At 42.2% G+C, this 20,749-nt stretch overlaps 1 protein-coding gene across 11 annotated transcripts in view; it reads left to right on the top strand.

Annotated features, from left to right (window-relative positions):
* Window positions 1–698: 698 nt before the first annotated feature.
* LOC125465044 (adhesion G protein-coupled receptor B2) overlaps window positions 699–20,749 on the top strand; it is a 687,705-nt gene continuing 667,654 nt past the window's right edge. For 7 of the 11 annotated variants that reach the window (XR_007250162.2, XM_059654252.1, XM_048558109.2 and 4 more), the window contains exon 1: window positions 699–1,017. The gene's annotated coding sequence lies outside the window, so the exon portion shown is untranslated. Of the gene's footprint in view, window positions 1,018–2,031; window positions 2,426–14,459; window positions 14,722–20,749 lie in introns of those variants that run through there. The other 4 variants (XM_059654250.1, XM_059654249.1, XM_059654251.1 and 1 more) reach the window with 2 other exon arrangements.

Below are 20,749 nucleotides of genomic sequence, written 5' to 3'. Positions count from 1 at the left end.
GTATGGGTATCATTGAGTAGGCCACAATTATTACTCAGCTTTAAATGCCCTGGGCAAGGTGCTGGTGAGCTATCTTGTTGAACCACTGCAGCCTTGGCACATAGGGACACACAACTGCGGGGGAGGGAGTTTCAAGACTTATTTTATCTTACGATTTAAAGGAATACAATCCGAACCAGGATGGTGCGTGGCTTGGAGGAAGTTTAAAAGTGGGTATTCCCATGAACCCACTGACCTTGTCTTTCTGGGTATGTTTTAAAAACACTGTTGGAGGAGCGTTGGTGATTTATGGCAGTTCATCTTCGCTGATGATGGGGAGCAGATTGACGGCATGTGAAGAACATATATAGGAAGTTCTTCACATTGACGTTAGATGGTATGCCGCGGTTGTATGGGAACAGCTGGGCTAGGGGTTCGGGACTTGGTTGGCCCTACATGGAGGTTTAATTTAATCGAGAGTTTGATTAATCACTTCAGTATTGCATTGGTACACAGTCCCCGCGCCGTCGCCTCGGGCTGACCAGGAAAGAGCGGGAAGCGGTAGGCTCCGACAATGATTGGCGGGCGGGGCTGCGCGCGGGCTGTTCAGCAGTTGGCGGTTGACGCACGAGCCATTGGCGATTGGCCGGCGCGCGCGCGCAATGCGCGGGGCTTGGGGGGGTGGGTGGGAGTAGTTTGCAGAGTTTGTGCCGGTCTCCTTTCAGTAGCAGCGGCGTGGCGGTGACAGCAGTATGTGCGATCTCTGTGAGAATCAGAGCGGGAGAGAGACAACTGCCATAGGAAGCAGTGCAACCCAATTCGGCCATCCTGACTGGCTCCAGGTGCTTTAAACCGCTTTCTCGCTGGCCAAAGGAGAAATAGTGACACAACTGTGGCGGAATATATATGTAGATATATATGTATATAATATATACATAAATAAACGAAGAGGCTGGAGAGCTGCAGACTCGGGGATGGAAAACTTCTTTCGGACAAAGTCAATTGCAGAAGCATCAAACTCTTGCTAGCATCGCAAAGGTAAGGCAGTCAAGAATCCTGCGCTTAACTCCGTCTGGAAGTGTGCAAGGATAGGAAGGTGGGAAAGAGGGAGGGAGGGAGAGGGGAGGAGGGAGAATCATATGGTCACGATTTCTGGGAAACCGCTGCTCTTTCACTAACATCTCATTTCACGGGATGCAGTTCGCTTCGATGGCGAAGCGTTGTAAAGTGTGTGTGAGGAGCTGCTGCGAAATGGCTGTCAGTGGTTCATGGTGGCGGCTTTTAATCAGTCTCTAGCGCCGACTATGTTGAATATCTGAGATTGCCGGGCGATCCGTCCAGAGATGGACATTCTCTCGTCCCTTTACCAACACTTCCGAAAATGCTATTAGCACACTAGTGTACGGATGGACACGGTGATTGTTGCAGAATTTGTTTGCCGAAACATCTTTAATCTCTGCGGATCTCTCAGAACTTGACCACCAACACTGATAGAAACATTCTCCCGATCTTTGAAATAAATTACCCACCATTTTGCATTTAATTCTAAATAACTAATTGTTGAAAGGTATTATTTTCCAAGGTTTCCTTTCTGAGCTGATCTCCCCTCGGTGTATAAATGTAGCACTGGAGCACTCTCGTCAGTTGGTGTGGGAATAGGCGAAACAAGTAGCTTATATATTTCATTCATACAGAACTGTTCGACCAGATTATTACGCTGACAGGCCCTCAGCCCATGTGAGTTTGTTTTCAAGAACGACTTCTCTACCTTAAACATTTCTTTGTTCTTGTTAGTAAGTAAGTTTAAAAATCACCTACAAAACATGTTAAATCCCGAGGCGAAGTTGAGGTCGAGCCGCAGCTAGGTTATGTCAGAAACGGGCTGACAAGGCTGTGTGGGGAAATGTCTTATTCGGTACACTTTCTAGTTGCTGCCTGCCTTAATCAGAATGAACGTATCTTATCAGAGCGGTGTAGCTGTAGACGAACAGACACGCATGAATGTTTGTGTACTATACACAACTGACCTAATGCATCAGCAAGAGACGAGCATCACAGGGAATCTCATCCTTCTTTGCCTCCGCCACGACTTTCTCTGCTGTTTCCTTCCCCTCTCCATCTCCTTTCCCATTTCTACCTCTTCTCCTGTCTCTGTTCTTGCACCTATTATTGCTCGGTTTCTTTCAGGCTATCCTCCCTTTCTCTATTTCCACCTATGTGTTTATCTCCGACCCCCTTGCTCTTCCTTTCCCATCTGTCAAATGAGGTCCAAGGACTAATCAGCCGAACAGTGCCCGGCTGTTTAGGAATCTGCTCCCCTTACTTCCCCTATATTTGATTCTACCAGATTGCCTCTTGAAGTTTATCAGTAGTGACATTTCTGCAAATCCAATGCCAGAACCATTTATTAACCGCGAATTTGGTGTGGAGTGCGGAACAGAACGAGGTGAGTCCTTCACATCCTGGGATAAAATTACATTTTGGATATAAACAATAGGAAACGTAAGCAGATTGTGCTATAAATATCAAGGGCGTGGAGATCTCCAAACACTGGTAATGATGTTTGACAACTTGAATTTGGAACAAAAAAGTAAGTCATTTATTTGCATCTTCACCGAGCTTCAGTACAGTTCGAGTTGTTGTGGGATGAGAAGCCTTCGGTGCTGTTAAGTGCTGAACATGCCTTTGTATATTCACATGCCGTGAATATCTATCTATCTGTTCAGATGCGTAAAAATGACTGCACTGCAACACATTCAAAAATGAAACGGTATTATTTAAAGGCCGCATTTAGTCTGCCATCGCCAAAATTCCTGTACGGGTGGTTTGTTTAGCTTTCTGTGATACATTTTTGTAGGTTGATGAAATCAATACTTTAAGCAGTCTGCAAACGTGGTAAAACAAACAGGTAGAAAATTATCCCTAATGATTGTATTGAACGGGTTTAAAGTTGTGGCTGTTAATATGAATATAGGGGAAATTGATCTATGAACAATTGTATTGAAGGGTTTTGACCCAGTACAGATGTGACCATCGCGCATAATATTTACAATAAGTCAAAGCTGCTAGTCAACTGTCTCATAATCATTAATACTGTGTAGTTAGATTTTTATAGCTTTAGTAAATTACTTGGTTGTTTTTCAGCTTTCAGTTCTGATATGGGATTACTGGTGGTGATGAATCTGTTTTCTTTTTCATTGTTTGTATTTTTACTTTGTATCCCAGAAGAGGAAGTTTTAATCTATTACGAGCCTATTTAGCCACTTCTTTACCGATTTATCTTCCACATGTTATAAAGCATCATGTATACTTATTGAGCTAAAAACATTATGCTGTATCAGAAAATAATCTTGCTTCTTTGTTGGATTGATTGGTTGACTGAGTGATACCAAATTATATTACAGAAAAATATCATGTAAATTAAGTAGCACTATTGCTGAAGCCCCAAGAAACTGTTTCAAAAGTTTGGGGTTAAAGTGGTAAATAATGCCATTTACATACCGTAAGTAAAGACGTTTTTCTAAAAATCATTTTCTTGTACATTTCTCAACACATCTAAAAAACCTTTAAATAGATTCTAATCTGACCTTTTCTGACTCTTGAATTATTTAGAAATTATTATTAGTCATATGGACTTTATTTTCCTCTCCTTTCAACCTTGGTAAGGTTTCAGTCACCCGTCCTTACCCCTCAATATGGTTGTGTCAAATTCTATCTGATCATGCAGCCTGAAGTTCCTTACATATGTACGAGCAAATCGTTTTTGTTGGGTTGCAACACAATAAGAATGTAAAGCTAGCCATTTCTGTAGCCAATGAATTCCAAATTTTAGTTAATGCATTGTTGGATTTAATTTGCTTTTATTTTGAGAAAAGAAAAATATACAATATTAACCCAAGTCTCCTGCCATTTTTAGAGTCCTTGAATGAGAGAGGATACAAAGTTGAAGGGCTTATTGCCTTCTGCCCTTACAGGACTTGAGATAAGGAACTCCACTGGTGAGGGAGAGGTAGAGAGTTGGAGAGAGGTGCTAGCTAATAAGTTGACAGAAGTGGGACAGTTGTATTTCTGGAATGGAAAACTAATATTTTTAGAAAGATTCCAAGAGCTTCTGGTTTATCAGCCAGCGAAACAAAAGGTTAGAATGCTTTCCTTAAAATGATTTGTTCATTTTTGTGTACATTGTTGTCAATACTGATATTTAGCCCACTTTAAATGCCCTAATCAGGACATCCTTGCGGTCACACCTTCAGAATGTGATTGTGAGCTTGTTGAGTTTCTGCAGTCAGTATAGTATAGGTGCACATCAATTCTGGAAATTTGATTTAATGATGAAAATGAAACAATGATTTTTTTTTTCTGGTCAGAATGTAACTTGACTTGGAAGGAACCTTGCAAGTGCTGGTGTACCCATGCACCTTTAGCCCTTGCTCTTCTAGATTGTAAAGATAATGTGTTTGGCAGGTATTGTTGAAGAAACCTTGGCAAGTTGCTGCATTGTGGATATGCGCTGCAACCAGTAATCTTTCAATTCCCTCTCGGATGCCACAATTAAATCTGCTTCTACTTCACACATTCTCAGACAGCACAGCCCGGAACCTAACCACTCAGTGAGTGAAAATAATTTTCCTTCTGCCATCCTTGGTCCTTTCATCAGTCACTTAAAAATTGCCCCCATTTCATTCTTGAATATACTGCCAATGGAAACAGTTTCTCTGTATTATCCTGTCCAGATCCCATATGGCATCCTCCAGTCTGAAAAGCAATCATTCTCCACTGTTCTGTTTTCAGCTACCCAGACAACTTTTTACCCATGCTGTTATCCTTTTTATCCCATTAACTTTAACTTCGCTGGCAAACATCTTAGTTGACAGTTTATCAAAAACATTTTGAATGTCCAGATATGTTACATCGACTGAATTGTCTTCGTCAACACTGCCTCTCCCGTTACCTCATTAAAAATCTCAATCAAGTTAGTAAAGACTATTTTCTTTTAACAAATCCAAACTGGATTTCCTTAATTAATATATATTTATTTGATAAAAATTATTAAGTTTGTCCTATATGACCACTTTAAAAGCTTTATCATCTCTGAGATTCAACTGATTCGCCTGTAATTCTGGGATCATTGGTAATACAGGTGTCTTTCTCAATGCCTTTAGAACATGAAATATTCATTTTTGTGCCATTTCTAAATCAGAGACATTCCTCAATGATGCTGCCATCATTTTTGTTTGAATGTGGTCACTGAGCATGTTTAGCTTTTCTTAAAAAAAAATCAAACTGCCATTTTTCTGCCTCCTTCCTAACTCTCCAGCTGGCTAACCCGCCTGACTCTACCCCTTTATCGGTGATGTCCCTTCTTGCTATCTCACCTATTCTTCTCACCTATCCAGTTCATTGCAGCTAGTGTTCGAGGGACAGAAGCAGTAAAACAAAGAGAAGTAGCAAGCAGGGGTTAAACCACTCACTGGGGGCTGATCAGGGAGTGAAGCAGTAAAGGAGAGAAGTGATGAGTGGGGTGTGTTGCAGAGAGGGAGAGACTGAGTGTCAGTTGGACAGCTGAGAGCAAGGGAAGGTAGATTGATGATACTTTGGGAGTGGGACAGGTGGCAAGTTGCAAGTAAGAATTGACGATCAGGAGGTAAACTCATAGATATCTACAGCATAGAAACAGGCCCTTTGGCCAATCAAATCTGCACAAGTCACTGATCCCTCCACAGAGGGGAAAAGTTTGTTCCCATCTTCCCCGTCTATGACCCTCTTAATTTTATACATCTCAGTCATGTTCCCCTCAGTTTCCTCTACTTCAACTAAAACAATTCCAGTCTATCCAATCTTTCTCCATAATGGAAACTTTCCAGCCAGGCAACATCCTAGTAAATGTCCTCTACATACTTTCCAGTGCCATCACATCCCTCCTATAATTTGGATTCCAGAACCTCTAAATAATTCTCTTGCTGATTCTACATCTTGGCTAATAAATGCAAATGCCTCCTTAACCACTTTATTCACCAACTCATTAATTTAAGTCACTGGTCAATATGTACATCAAGGTCTCTCTGTTCATCATAGAGTCGCAGAGCTATAGAGATCTACAGCACAGAGGGAGTCAGATTAGCTCAGTTGGCTGTACGGTTGATTTGTGAAGCAGTGTGATACCACCAGTGTAGGCTCAATTCCCATCACCAGCTGAGGTTACCATGAAGGACTCTCCTTCTCACCCTCTCCCTTTGCCTGAGGTATGATGGCTCTTGGGTTAAATCGCCACCAGTCAACTTTCTCTAATGAGAGAGAAGCCTTATGGTCTGCTAAAACTCTGGTGACAGGACAGAAGAAGGCCCTTCAACCATCATGCCCACATCAGTAATAAATAACCAGCTACGTATTCTAATCGTATTTTCTAACACTTATCCCATAGTCTTGTATGCTTTTGCATCACAAATGTACATCTAAACACTTCTGAAATGTTGAGGGTTTCTGCCTCTATCACTCTTGCAGGCAGTGAGTTCCAGATACTCACCGCCCTTTGAGTGAAAATATTTTTCCTCAGATCTTCTCTGAAATTTCTGTCCCTTAGTTAAGTCTGTGCCTTCTGGTGATTGATCACTACATAATGGGGAAGAATTTCTTTCTGTCTGCCTTATCTATGCCCATCACAATTTTATATATCTCGATCATGTCCCCCTCATCCTTCTCTGCTCCAAGGAAGACAACCCCAGTCTGTCCAAGCACTGCTCATAACTGAATCTCTCCAGTCCAAGAAAAGTTCAGAAACATCTCCTCTGCACCCTTTCTGGTGCTATCGCATTCCTCCTAAAGTGTGAATTCCAGAACTGCATACAAAACTTTATCTGTGGCCTAACCAACTTTTTATACAGTTCTAGCATAACTTCTCAGTTCTCGAGCTCTGTCTCGGCTAATAAAGGCAAGTATCCCATATGCCGACATGTGTTGATACCTTAAGAGACCAGTGTGCATGCACACCAAGGTCCCATGGATCCTCAGCGCTGACGAGGGTCCTACTGTTCATCATATAATTCCTGCCTTACTAGTCCTGCCTAAACTCATTTTTATTGAATTGAATTCCATTTGCCACTGATGAGCTCACTTGATCAGCCCGTCTACATCCTGCTGTAAACTGAGGCTAACCTCCTTACTGCTTACTGATTTTTGTTTCATCAACAAATTTACTGATCAACCTTTCCAAATTCAAATTAGTGCAGGTTATTTTCTCTGCTGTCACTTCTTTTGTATTCAAAGTTCCACATACACAGAATCTTTGACATTTTTGTAACCCTTTCTATCTGCAGAATTGCTTTTAACATGCCCCATACTGCAAAATTGGATATTGTATGCATCCAATCAAGAATTTTACCATTTACAAACTTCTGTGTATTGTTCATTTATCTAATAGTCTCCTGTGATGACTGTATGAATTGCATTTGCCACTATACCCAGTTCCCTTAATTATCTATCCTTTCTTATACATCTGCATCTTTCCTCCAATTTCCAACATTTTTTTAGTACAGTTCCCTGTCTCCCCACATCTAACGTATATTAGAAAAATTCACACCAGAACATACCATGGGCTACATTTTAACAATCCAAAGAAAACATCAGTTTACTCATTTTGTTTTTGCTTTCTGTCCTCATCATGTCACCACCATGTGTCTTGTTGTTGACAAGTCTAATATTTGGGACGTCATCAAATGCATTTTGAACATCTGTTGTATTCCTTAGAAAGTATGCTCAACAATTACAAAAATTATTCTGTTCCATTTTAAATGCATGCAGCCAAATTAGATTGTACATTTTCAAATATTCACCGATGTTATCCTTGAAATAATGCCTCATGCATTGCAATATTAATAAGTTACAAAGAGTTAGAGGATTTTTGGACCAACTAAGTTCAAGGGAAGCAATAGGAGTTTTGTTTTAAAGAAGATCAGTTCAAAAATATAACAGATTTGATTAAGCTATTAGATTTAATAGATTTATTCAAAATCGTGAGGCTCTGAACAGAGCGGATAGGGAGAAAATGTTACCTCTCGTAAAAGCATTGTGATAAAGGGGCACAAATTTGAAGTAATTGGCAATGAAAATAAACTGATGTGAGGAAAAGCTTTTTCATGCGCTCAGTGGTTAGGATCTGGAATGCAGTGCTTGAGAATATGGTCGAGGAAGGTGCAGTTCAGGCTTTTGAAGTGATGTTGGATGGTTATCTGAAAAAGAAGAACGTAAGGGGTTATGGAGCAAAAGCAAAGGAATGGCATTAGGTAAATTATTAGTTTGGAGAGGAAGTTTAGACATGATGTAAACAAGCGTAGACAAGGTAGCCACATCCACTGAAACAGTTGTGTGGGCAGAATCTTGCTTGTTTTTGACAAGGTCTGAGTTGCATTGAGTATTTTGGAGTAATTGTTGCTGCAAGACTGAGTAATATTCCTTGCTATGTTTTAAGTAACATGTTTGATTAACTACCAGTCACACTCCAATGGTGTCCGTCTCATCTGATTCTATCTCCATCTTACCTTGTGCTGCTCCCAAAATGACTCACCATTCGCTGGATATTTGCTGAAAGGTAAGTAACACTTATGCCGGTGTGATTTTTAAAAGGCTCCTTTTAAAGGGCATCCAGACAAGCGTTGGAAATCCATTGTTGTCCCTCACCAGCAATTTGATAGAATAGCCACAAAGTCGCGTCGCAGACAGTACATGGCCACCATTGCTGACATTCGGCTTACATACCCAACCATTCTCTCACAGTAGCCATTGTTGAACCACCGTTCCATACAGCTTAGACAACGAAGTGTGGAGCTGGATGAACACAGCAGGCCAAGCAGCATCTTAGGAGCACAAAAGCTGACGTTTTGGGCCTTCATCAGAAAAGGGGGATGGGGACAGGGTTCTGAAATAAATAGGAAGGGAGCAGGAGGCAGACCAAAAATGGATAGAGGAGAAGGTAGGTGGAGAGGAGAGTAGAGGTGGGAGGTAGGGAGGGCATAGGTCAGTCTGGGGAGGATGGACAGGTCAAGGGTGTGGGTTGAGGTTGGTAGGTAGGAAATGGAGGTGCGGCTTGAGGTGGGAGGAGGGAATAGGTGAGAGGAAGAACAGGTTAGGGAGGCGGGGACGAGCTGGGCTGGTTTTGGGATGCAGTGGGAGGGGTGGGGAGATTTTGAAGCTTGTCAAATCCACATTGATACCATTGGGCTGCAGGGTTCCCAAGTAGAATATGAGTTGCTGTTCCTGCAACCTTTGGGTGGCATTGTTATGGCACTGCAGGAGGCCCAGGATGGACATATCTTCTAAGGAATGGGAGGGGGAGTTAAAATGTTTCGTGACTGGGAGGTGCAGTTGTTCATTGCGAGTCAAGGGCAGGTGTTCTGCAAAGTGGTCCCCAACCCTCCGCTTGGTTTCTCCAATGTACAGGAAGCCACAACGGGTACAGCTGATGCAGTGTACCATATTGGCAGATGTGCAGGTGAACATCTGCTTGATGTGGAAAGTCATCTTGGGGCCTGGGATGGGGGTGAGGGAGGAGGCGTGGGGGAAACTGTAGCACTTCCTGCGGTTGCAGGAGAAAGTGCCAGGTGTGGTGGTGTTGGAGGGGAGTGTGGAGCGGACAAGGGAGTCCCAGAGAGAGTGGTCCCTCCAGAAGGCAGACAAGGATGGGGATGGAAAAATGTCTTTGGTAGTGGGGTTGGATTGTAGATGGCGGATGTGTCGGAGTACGATGTGTTATATCCGGAGGTTGGTGGCTGATTCTCTTTTGGCGGTTATTGCGGGGGCGGGGTGTGAGGGATGAGTTGCGGGAAACGTGAGAGACGCGGTTGAGGGCGTTCTCGACCACTGTCGGGGGGGGTGTTGCAGTCCTTGAAGAACGAGGCCATCTGGGATGTACAGGAGTGGAATGGCTCATCCTGGGAGCAGATGCGGCGGAGGCGAAGGAATTGGGAATTGGGGATGGAATATTTGCAGGAAGGTGGGTGGGAGGAGGTGTATTCTAGGTAGATGTGGGAGTCGGTGGTCTTTAAATGGATAACGGTTTCTAGGTGGTTGCCTGAGATGGAGACAGAGAGGTCCAGGAAGGTGAGGGATGTGTTGGAGATGGTCCAGGTGAACTTGAGGTTGGGGTGGAAGGTGTTGGTTAAGTGGATGAACAGTTTGAGCTCCTCTTGGGAGCATGAGGCGGCGCCGATATACTCATCAATGTAACGGAGGCACAGGTGGGGTTTAGGGCCACTGTAGGTATGGAAGAGGGACTGTTCCACATAGCCTACAAAGAGGCAGGCATAGCTTGGGCCCATGCGGGTACTCATGGCCACCCCCTTTGTCTGTAGCAAGTGGGTGGATTCGAAAGAGAAGTTGTTGAGGGTGAGGACTTGCTTTCCATACAACTTAGTTGTTCTTAGCCACATCCCATCTACACAAGCTCTAAGTCGGTGCCACCCTGTCACCAGTGTCCAGTTGACATCTGCATGTTGTTATTGTTCAGTTTGGAAATGTCAGATAGAGGCAAGCAATCAGACAAAAACAAACAGGAGCTTTAATTAGCAACCAGCAAAAGTAAACACCAAGAAATTAGTAGAGGCTGCAGTTCACCCCGACAATGCAAACCAAATGTTGGCACAATAAGTTATGACCATCTTATAGCCTTCTCTACCCAGCTTGCTTCTTCTGGAACTAGGCATCAAATCAGATGCCTGTAGCACTGTTTGCAGCTAATGCCATCCTCCAGCTCAAAGCCCTCATCATTCTCCTTGGAAATGCACTGCCATTTCCTTCACTTCTTAGCATCTATCAGTCACATCTTGCCTGCTGTGATATTGTAGAACACAGCACACCAGAATTCTGAGGGTTGTTATGTTGATCTGTACTAGACTGATCTGTATTCGACTGGTCCAAATTACAGAATTGTATCCTCAGCAACTTTATCACTGGCCCACCATGGCTCTGGCCATAATATATGCATCAACTTGGTGACAGAATCATGCTACCACATTACATCAAAAAAGTAATGCCTGTTGCACTCTGATCCACTTCCCATCTCAGATTCGCTTGAACCATGAAACTTGTCATTGAAGGCAGTACAACCCATTATTAGACTTACATGAGATGTGATGCAGCAACGTTCCCCTTGTCCCACAGTACCCTCAAGTTCTACAGGTGGAATGCTTTTGGGGAACATTTTCCAACTTTTAAAATTCATTACATCAACTCCTGCATCACTGAGATGATAATGTTGGATAACCAAGCATCAGTGGCATGCTGCAGCCTGCCTTTGACGTGCATTTGATGCCTAAGCTTGTTCACTGCATACATTGCATTTGGGTGAAGATAGTATTTGCAAATGAAACGAGCTGGAGTTTGCAAGTGACACTGATTCTTTTTGCCCTACACCGCCCAAACATCCAACTGACATTGATCCTGCACTTCTCAACCACCAACTGACACTGGCACTACCCACAATTGACTGCCATTTGGCAGTTTCATTTTGCATCTAAAAAACCGGTAAGCGATGACAGGGAATGCAGATTGCTTGCAGTGGATACCATCCGTGTGGTCACTGTGACAACCGCCTCACCTCCAATCAAGTCTCTATGTCCACTTTACCTTCCTCTATCACAGCAACCTATTCCCATTCCGCTATCTGAGGACCAACCACATTGAACTTTGCCTCCAACTGCCCTCCCTACGCCTGAATCTGAACACTACCTTTTAATGATATCTATCCTGGTCCGCTGTGCTCTCCCTGTGGAAGCCATGAACAGGATCATGCGATTTCTTGGAATTGTGCTTAGGCTACGGTTCACCAGCAGATTACTGAAGTTAAAAGTTTTAATGTATGCCGTAAATCACCTGCCTCTTTTCTGGAAATCAGATGGCTTTTGAGAAACTGCTAAACTAAGCAAGGAGGTACAAAATAAGATTTATTGCCATATTTTATGGGAAAGAAAAACACACATCTTTGAGAGGGTTAGGAGCTAATGCTAATAGTTGCATGGCAACCCCCTCTGGTTTTAGAATTTGGGTGTGGAGACCTAGAAGTCAGTGAGTCATGAAGACACCCAAGAAACTGCAAGTGTCTCTCCTGAAATTCTGTTTCATAGAACAAATTTCTAAGAATTAAATAGTTTTGAAACATCAGCATTTCTGCCTACCCGGTGAAGCCTGAAGTAGTGGACTGTCACCAATTCTCAACAACTCAAATCCAAGTTGATTGGAATCAGAACAGGACATTCACTATCAGTCTACAGCTGTCAGAAATTCAGCATTGTCAACAGTCCGCAGATGTGAACAGCTGGTGGTTGAGAAGTGGAAGATCGATGTCTATTGGATATTTGGGCAATGTAGGGCAAAAACAACCAGCGGCATTTGTGAACTCCAGCTCGTTTCATTTGCATATGAAACATTTTGTGCTCTGTTTCCAGAGTTTAGACAAGGACTTTCTTTTTTCTGTTTTGCCCTTTGTTAAGACAAACCCACCTTTTCTAAAGACTGTTGTTTTTTTGTATTGTGTGTGTCCATGTATGCACAATTAAGGGGATATAGTTTCAATTCTGGTCACTAGTTTACCTATTAACCAGTAATTGCAATTTGCTTTAAGGATGCATTTTATTCATACATAATGAACAGATTACTATGCGTTCATTAAAAAAAATGAGTTGATCTTTCTTTTTTTCCGGGTAGCTGTACATGAATGGAATTGCACACTTTGGTAAACGAATTAAGAAACTTGTACAACTGTGCAACTGGTGAAACAGTGAGACTTGATCAACAGTGCGTTCTTCCTGTTGAAATCATAATAGTACTAAATAGCTTTTGGGACAGAGAGTAATTTGGAGATTATTACCTCTCAGATTTTGCTTGTTGTCTTTGTACTTTAATGTCTAAAATCTGCCTGTTGGAAATTATCCTTCCTTTTTTCTTGTGTTACAACTTAACAGCTCCGTTTTTGAATGACTTTAATGTAGTACCAAGGACAATGCAAGGACCATTAACAGGCAAAATTTGACATTGATACACACAAAGAAATGTTAGGATGAGTGACTGACTGGGAAAGGATCTGAAAGAATTCAGGCTGATGGTTGCTAAAGCACCCCACACTATGATGTTATATAAACTCTTGGGCATAAAGCTTACATAAAACGGAAGATAGGAGCAGGAGTAGGCCATTTGACCTTCAGACCTGCTCTGCCATTCACTTTGATCATGGATGTCATCAAACTCAATGCCATAATCCTATTCTGCACCCCATTCCTCCCACCCCATATCCCTTGATTCTTCTAGCCACAAGAACTATATTTACCTCTTCCTTGAAAACAGTGTTTTAGCCTTAACCACTTTGTAAACTTCACAGGCTCACGACTGTCTGGGTGAAGAAATTTCTCCATATCTTAATCCTAAAAAAAATTACCCCATATCTTTAAACTATGACCCCTATCTGGTCTCATCCTGTTAGAATTTTATTGGTGTCTATGAAATCTCCTCCACTCATTCTTCTATACTCCAGTGAATACAACTGACTCAATCTCTCCTCATACGTCAATCCTGCCATGCCAGGAATCAATTTGGTAAACTTTTGCTGCATTCCCTCAACAGCAAAAACATTCTGCTTCAGATAAGGAAACCAAAACTGTGCACACTATTCCAGGTGTGGCCTCACCAGTTTCCTGTATCATGGCAATGAATATTCCTGTATTCTCATTCTCTCGCTATGAAGACCAACATACAGTTGGAGATAACAAGGTCTAGAGCTGAATGAACACAGCAGGCCAAGCAGCATCATAGGAGCAGGAAAGTTGACGTTTCGGGTCTAGGCCTGAAATATCAGCTTTCCTGCTTGGCCGGCTGTGTTCATCCAGCTGTACACCTTGTATCTCAGATTCTCCAACATCTGCAGTTCCTACTATCTCTGAAACATTCAGTTGGCTTTTTTTACTACCTGCAGTCTTCATGCAGACGATAAACAATTGCTTTTTGAATGCTTGTCAGTGTCTACTCCTACCGTTATTCCTTTCAGTCACATATTCCAATCCATCATAGATAACTCATGCCTCATACTTTTGTAGTTTCCCTTATTAAGATTCCGGATCCTAGCCTCAGAATCAACTACCTCACCCTACCAAGGAAGAAGAAACAATAGTGAGAGGATGAGGCAGCCATGGCTGATGAGGGAATCAGGGACAGCATTTAAGAAAAAGATTATGTAGGGAAGATTATTGGGAAGCCAGAGGATGGGAAGTCTTTTCTTTAAAAAGAGCAGAGGATAACTGAAAAAAACAATAGTGAGGCAGTAGATGAATATGAAATTAAGCTAGCTGGTAATATTATCACAGTTTTATTAGATATCAAAGGGTAAGAGAGAGGTAAAAGTGGACATTGGACTGCTGTAAAATGAGGCTACAGAAATTGTAATGTGGAAGAAAAAGAATTGTTGGGGGAACTAAATAGGTATTTTGCATCCGTTTTCACAGCAGAAGACACCAGCAGCGTACCAGAACTTCGAGAGTTGAGGGTCAGAGATGAATGTAGTGGCCGTCACGAAAGAGGAGGTGCTGGGGAAGCAGATAAATCACTTGGACCAGATGGACTACACCCCAGAATTCTGAAGGAGACAGTGAAGGAGATTTGTACAGTCAGACGACTGGAAAATGGCTAATGTAACACCTCTGTTTAAGAAGGGAGGGAGGGCACAATGTTGGAAACTATAGACCAATGACCTGACCTCAGTTGTTGGTAAGATTTTAGAGTCCGTTATTAAGGGTGATATTGCAGAGCACTTGGAAGTATGTCGTAAAATAGGGCTGATACAGCACTGCTTTGTTCAGAGGAGGCCATGCCTGACAAATCTGTTAGAATTCCTGGGGTACCAAGCAAGTTAGACAAAGGAGAGCCAGTGAAAGTGATCTGTTTGGATTTTAATAGAATCCCTACAGTGTGGAAGCAGGCCAGTCAGCCCATTGAATCCACACTGATCCACTGAAGAGCATCCCACCCAGACTCACTCTCCACCACTCACAGAGACATGGGGAAAATCTGCACACTCCACACAGATTGTTGCCTGAGTCTGGAATCGAACCCAGGTCCCTAGCAATGTGAGGCAGCAGTGCTAACCACTGAGCCACTGTGCCACCTCCATTGGATTTCCAGGATGCTGCTAAATAAGATAAGAGCCCATGGCATTCAGGGCATAGATAGAGGATTGGCTTATTGGCAGAAGGCAGAAAATAGGAATAAAGTATTCAGGATAACAGCTAGTGGAGTTGTGCAGGGGTCTGAGTAGGGACTGCAACTATTCAAGTTATAAAGATTTGGGTGATGGAATTGAGGACATTGTTACCAAGAATGTAGCTGACACAATGGTAGTTGGAGGGACAGGAGGGACAGTAGGCTGCAGAAGAATTTGGACAGACTAGGACAGTGAGAAGAGAATTGGCAGATGGAATACAGTGTGGGAAAGTGTGAGGTCATCCACTTTGGTAAGAAGAATAGGATGTAGACTGTTTTCTAAATTAAGAAAGGCTTTGGAAATCTGAAGGACAAAGGGACTGAAGGGTCTGTTTCTGTGCTATATGACTCTGACTTGAGATTCCTAATTTAGGATTTACTTCTGGTTATGATGCAGGTTCATCCTGTAGTTTGGAAGGCAAAATCAATGTTAGCATTCATTTCAAGAGGGCTAGAATACAAGAGCAGAGATGTAATGCTGAGGCTGTACAACGCAGATCACATTTAGAATACTGAGAATAATTTTGGGAGAATGTGCTGCCATTGGAGGTGGCCCAGAGGATGTTTACGCAACTGATCCCTGGGATGAAGTGCATTCATATGTGGAATGGCTAAGGACTGTGGGTCTGTACTCAGTGGAGTTTAACAGGATCAGGGACTGGATCTCTTTGAAACTTACAGAATACTGAGCAGCTTGGACAGAGATAGGTTCTTGATTGGTAAGGGGGTCAAGTGTAGTGAGAGAGAAGGCAGGATGATGGGGTTGAGAACATATCAGACATGAAAGCATTCTTCACTTTTAATTCAATCATATTTTGGCCATTAATTCCCAAGGCTTTTCTCACAACAACATTATCAAGTATTCCTTCATCGGTGCATAATAATCGGTCTGAGACGGCCTGTTTTGTAGTTGATTCTTCAACATAGTAGTCCAGAAAGCCATTCCGTATACACTCTAGGAATCCTTCCTCTACAGTATTGTGACTAGTTTAATTCATCCAATCTATGTGTGGATTGAAGTCACCCATTGTGTTCCTATCCTGTCTGCATGTCTGATTTGCTGTCTAAAGCCGTTCTCAATTTCACCACAACAGTTTGGGGTCTATATAGAGTCCCCACTAATGATGTGGAGATGCTGGTGTTGAATTGGGGTGGACATGGTCAGAAGTCACCACCTGATAAAGGAACAGCAATCCAAAAACTTGCGATTCCCAAGTAAACTTGTTGGACTATAACCTGGTGTTGCGTGACTTCTGACCTCGTCCCCACTAATATGTATTGAGTTAAAAAAAATGACAATGCTTGGAGAGCTAAGAAGTTTGTTGATTATCACAAACTTCCCAGTCTCTGACTTGCAGTAATTGATGCACCATTTATTTGGCTGGTTCTGTTACATTTTGGGTCAGTTATGACCCCTCAGATATTGGAAATTCACTGTGGACTCCGGTTTAATGTACAAGGGAAATAATTAAATTGCCATTTGTTGGAGACGTTCATTACTTGGACTTATCAAGAATGAACGTTACTTTTAATTGATCATATGAAGCCTGGATATTATCCATGTCTTCTTGCATGCGTACATGGACTGCTTCCTTATCACATGGAATTGAAAGTAAATGGAACAGTGCAATATGTCTGTTCGCTGTTGTGTATCCATTATTCTGCACAAAAACAATTTACCAACTTCCAGATATCCGATTATTGGGCTTGTTTGACTTGTGTGCAGTGTAGTGGATTCCTGGGAATGAGCTCCAACATAGAAAATGAGCTGAAGAAGGTACAACATCTAAGGTGGCATGGTGGCTCAGTGGTTAGCACTGCAGCCTCACAGTGCCAGGGACCCGGGTTTGATTCCAGCCTCGACTAATTGTCTGTGTGGAATTTGCACCTTTTCCCTGTGTCTGCGTGGGTTTCCTCCGGGTGCTCCGGTTTCCTCCCACAGTCCAAAGATGTCCAAGCTAGGTGGATCGGCTGTGCTAAATCACCCGTAGTGTTCAGGGGTGTGTGGGTTATAGAGGGATGGGTCTGGGTGGGATGCTTCAAGGGGCCGTGTGGACTTGTTGGGCCGAAGGACTGTTTCCACACTGTAGGGAATCTAAACTAATCTAAACTTGACATGCTTCTGGACAGCTTTTCATAATCCAAACTCATTAAACTTAAGACCATTTAAATGTCTGTTTGTGACCTTATTTGTATTAAATCCCATTCACCCATCATCCTTGTCTTCAATGATGCCTGATAACTCAGAGTAAAATTTAAAATTCTGGAAATGTGTTATTAAGGCCCTGCATGTCGCCATCCCTGACTATCCATGTAATTTCCTTAAATTTCACAACCTCCCAGATTATCTGGTGCATCTGCCGCATGATGAGTTGGCTGAGGTTGGTGGGGATCACTTGCAGCTCCAGGACGTCTTTGTAGGAGTTCTTCAAGATAGTGTTCTAGGCTCACCTAGAATGTTTCTGACTCTGGTCACTCTCTCAGCCATGGCTCTCCATTCTGCCAGCCACTTGTGTCCACGATGGTAGAGGTGTGGGTTCTTGAGCAGCGGCTCTCTGGTGATAGCCACTACTCCTGAATATAGGAAGACAGGCATGAGTCAGCGATGTTCCAGACATTGATCAGGTCTTCGTAAAAGACAGGCAGTGTCTTGAGGGACACCGGCAGTCCCTCGTTGTCTGCAAACAGGAGTTTCTTGTCGTAGTTGAAGTGATCATGCACACAGTGGAAACAACACTTTACTAGAGTGCTGTATCCAGGAGGAGGCTCATTGAAAGGTCTCACTGCAGAATCTGAAAATGGATGGTTGCCATCAAATTATTATGCTTTTAGTCAAAGGTGGAAGAAAGTTTTTGGCTGATGTAGGACTCTACCAGTACACCACAGAGCCCTAGTGTTAGTTATATTTTTAATTGCTTAATTATTCAAGTGGTAGACATTAACGAGGGATTCACTTGTGTTATAACATGTACAGGAACAGTCAAATTGTTTGGATGATCATTTCCTCATGTGCACACCTAAATAAAAGTTATGTGTAAAGACAGCTATTTAGCCGATCAAGTTTCCTGAGGCATTCAATCAAGGCTGATTTGTTTCTCAACCCGTTCTCCTGCCTTTTACTGTAACCCTCGATATCCTGGCTTATCTATCTCTACCTTAAATACACTCAATGAGTTGGCCACCACAACCTTCTGTGACACTGTGTTCCAAAGGTTCACCGCCACTCTGGCTAAAAGAAATTCTTCGTCATTTCTTTTCTAAAGGGTTGTGCTTTCACTCTGGAGCTCTAATTCTCACCCTAAACCCGTCCAGCTTTCTATCTTTCCTCCTTTAAGATATTTCTTAAATCTACTGAGTCAGACCTTTGGTCATTTTTCCTTTTTGTACGTTATCAAATCTTAATTTAGCACACTTCTGTGAAGTACTTTGTGTTAGCTTATTACAGTGAGTGTTAAGATTAGATTAGATTGCAGTGGTAAAGTTCAGTTGGCTCATATGTAGATTAGTGGTCACTTGTGAGTCGTGAACTGTCACCTGCTTTCGATTTCAGGTCTTTGATTATTCCATACATAAATACTCAGGGCTAAGTCAGAAAATATCACACAGTGGAAAGGACAAGTCAAACTGGACAATCAGTTATTTGCAACTTAAAGCAATTGTTTGAATCTTATTTGATAATAATAGTGGTCAGTGTCATATGAACAATAATTGGTTTGACTGTTTTGATATTTGTAGCTGTGAAAACAAATGTCAACATTTTGAGCCTTAAGAGGCAGCCACGACATAGTTTATTTGGTGTCATACAACTTGTTTGCTGGCATTACCTCTACCATCTTGCCTCTTAAAAAGTAATCTTTGGCACTTGCACAGCTGCTTTGTATGACATGTTGGCAAAGGGTTAATGTATGCAGAGAATGTCTGACAGAAATATGCAGAATGAACAGATTTGCTGTTAGTTGATGAGTAATGCTAATTTGTTGACAGCATTCCCATTTTGGAATTCAGTGCTGCTGCAAACATTATCTTTTAAATATGTATAGCCATGCATGCTCTCAGCAACAGTAAGGCATTTCCTTAACTAAGACAGCTATGTAAAGGCATGATCAAATTATTTTGTGTTAGGATGTCATAACATTCAAGGGTATGAACCTATTGTAAGAAAGTGGGACTAATAATAGGCAGTAGTATATTTTCAGGTGGTATAGACTTGATGGGCTGAAGGGCCTCTCCTGTAATGTTGTTTATAATTGCTGAAGTCTAAAGAGGATGTGTGTGTTCTACTACAAACCTTTGTCCTGACTTCAAAGATTCTCTGTAAACTATTTACTTAGGGCTATGCAGTCAACATCTCCTTGGCTAAAACAGCTACTTATAAATAAGCTTAACTTTGGAAAATGGGAGTCTTTTAAAAGTTATACGGTGAGAGTTCAGGGCTATGCGTACCTCCTAAAATATAAGGGCACTGGCAGCGAATCCAGGGAACCCTGGATGTCAGGGATATCGAGATATTGATGAAAAGAAATGAAGGAAACATATTAGGTACGGAACATTAAAAATAGGGAAGGCCCTTCAGTAGTATAGAAAGTGTAGGGGTGGCTAAAAAAACTAAATTGAGAGGGGCCATGAAATAAAGGCAGATAGGATTAGGGGAAAACCCAAGGCATTTTATAAGTATTTTAAGAGCAAGATGATTTTCAGGGTAAGAGAGGAGCCTATTCGAGACCAAAGGAACAATCTGTGCCTGGAGCCAGAGGACATGGGTGAGGTTTTAAATGACTATTTCTCATCTGATTGAAACCTAAGAAAGACACCATAGCTGGAGATTTCAGTTGCGGTAGTGAGGCTCTGGAGCATGTTAAGGTTAGTAAGGAGGAGGTATTAGATGTTTTAGAGGTATGTTTTAGATGTATAAATCTGCAGGGCCTGATGAGATTATCCGAGGATGCTATGGAATGCATGGGAGGCAATTGCTAGGGCCCCTGCAGAGATGTTTAATACTTCTCTGACCAGATAATTAGAGGATAGCTAATGTGGTTCCTTTATTCAAGAAAGGCAACAGGAATAAGTTGGATAATTACAGACCAATTAGCCTGATGTCAAAAGGAAGGAAATTATTGGAAAACTTTCAGAGGAGCAGGTTTAATCAATACTTGGAAAGACAGAGATTGATGAATGATGGCATGGATTTGTTGGAGGGAGATCCTGTCGAACTAGTTTAATTGGGTTTCCGAAAAGGTGACTAAATGTATTGTTGAGGGTACTGCTGTTGTGTGACTTGCGTGGACTTCAGTAAGGTATTTGATATCAGGAGGACATGATTGCAATGGAGAGGGAACAGAAGAATCACTAGGATGCCGAGTTATCTGGGAATAGGTGACCATGTTAGCACATCATGGTCTAGATCACAACTCTCTTTTGATCATTTCATACCTTGTTAGAACATTTTCTATCTTTCAGGTGGTTTTAGGGGATACGACTCCTTTCTGTAACTTACCATGTTTAGCCATGAGAAGCCATGGTTTTCTAAGGTAAGAGT

This window comes from Stegostoma tigrinum, chromosome 24, assembly GCF_030684315.1.
Source record: "Stegostoma tigrinum isolate sSteTig4 chromosome 24, sSteTig4.hap1, whole genome shotgun sequence".
Lineage (NCBI taxonomy): Eukaryota > Metazoa > Chordata > Chondrichthyes > Orectolobiformes > Stegostomatidae > Stegostoma > Stegostoma tigrinum.
Note: the sequence above shows the minus strand (reverse complement) of the source record. Positions and strands in the feature narration are given on the sequence as shown.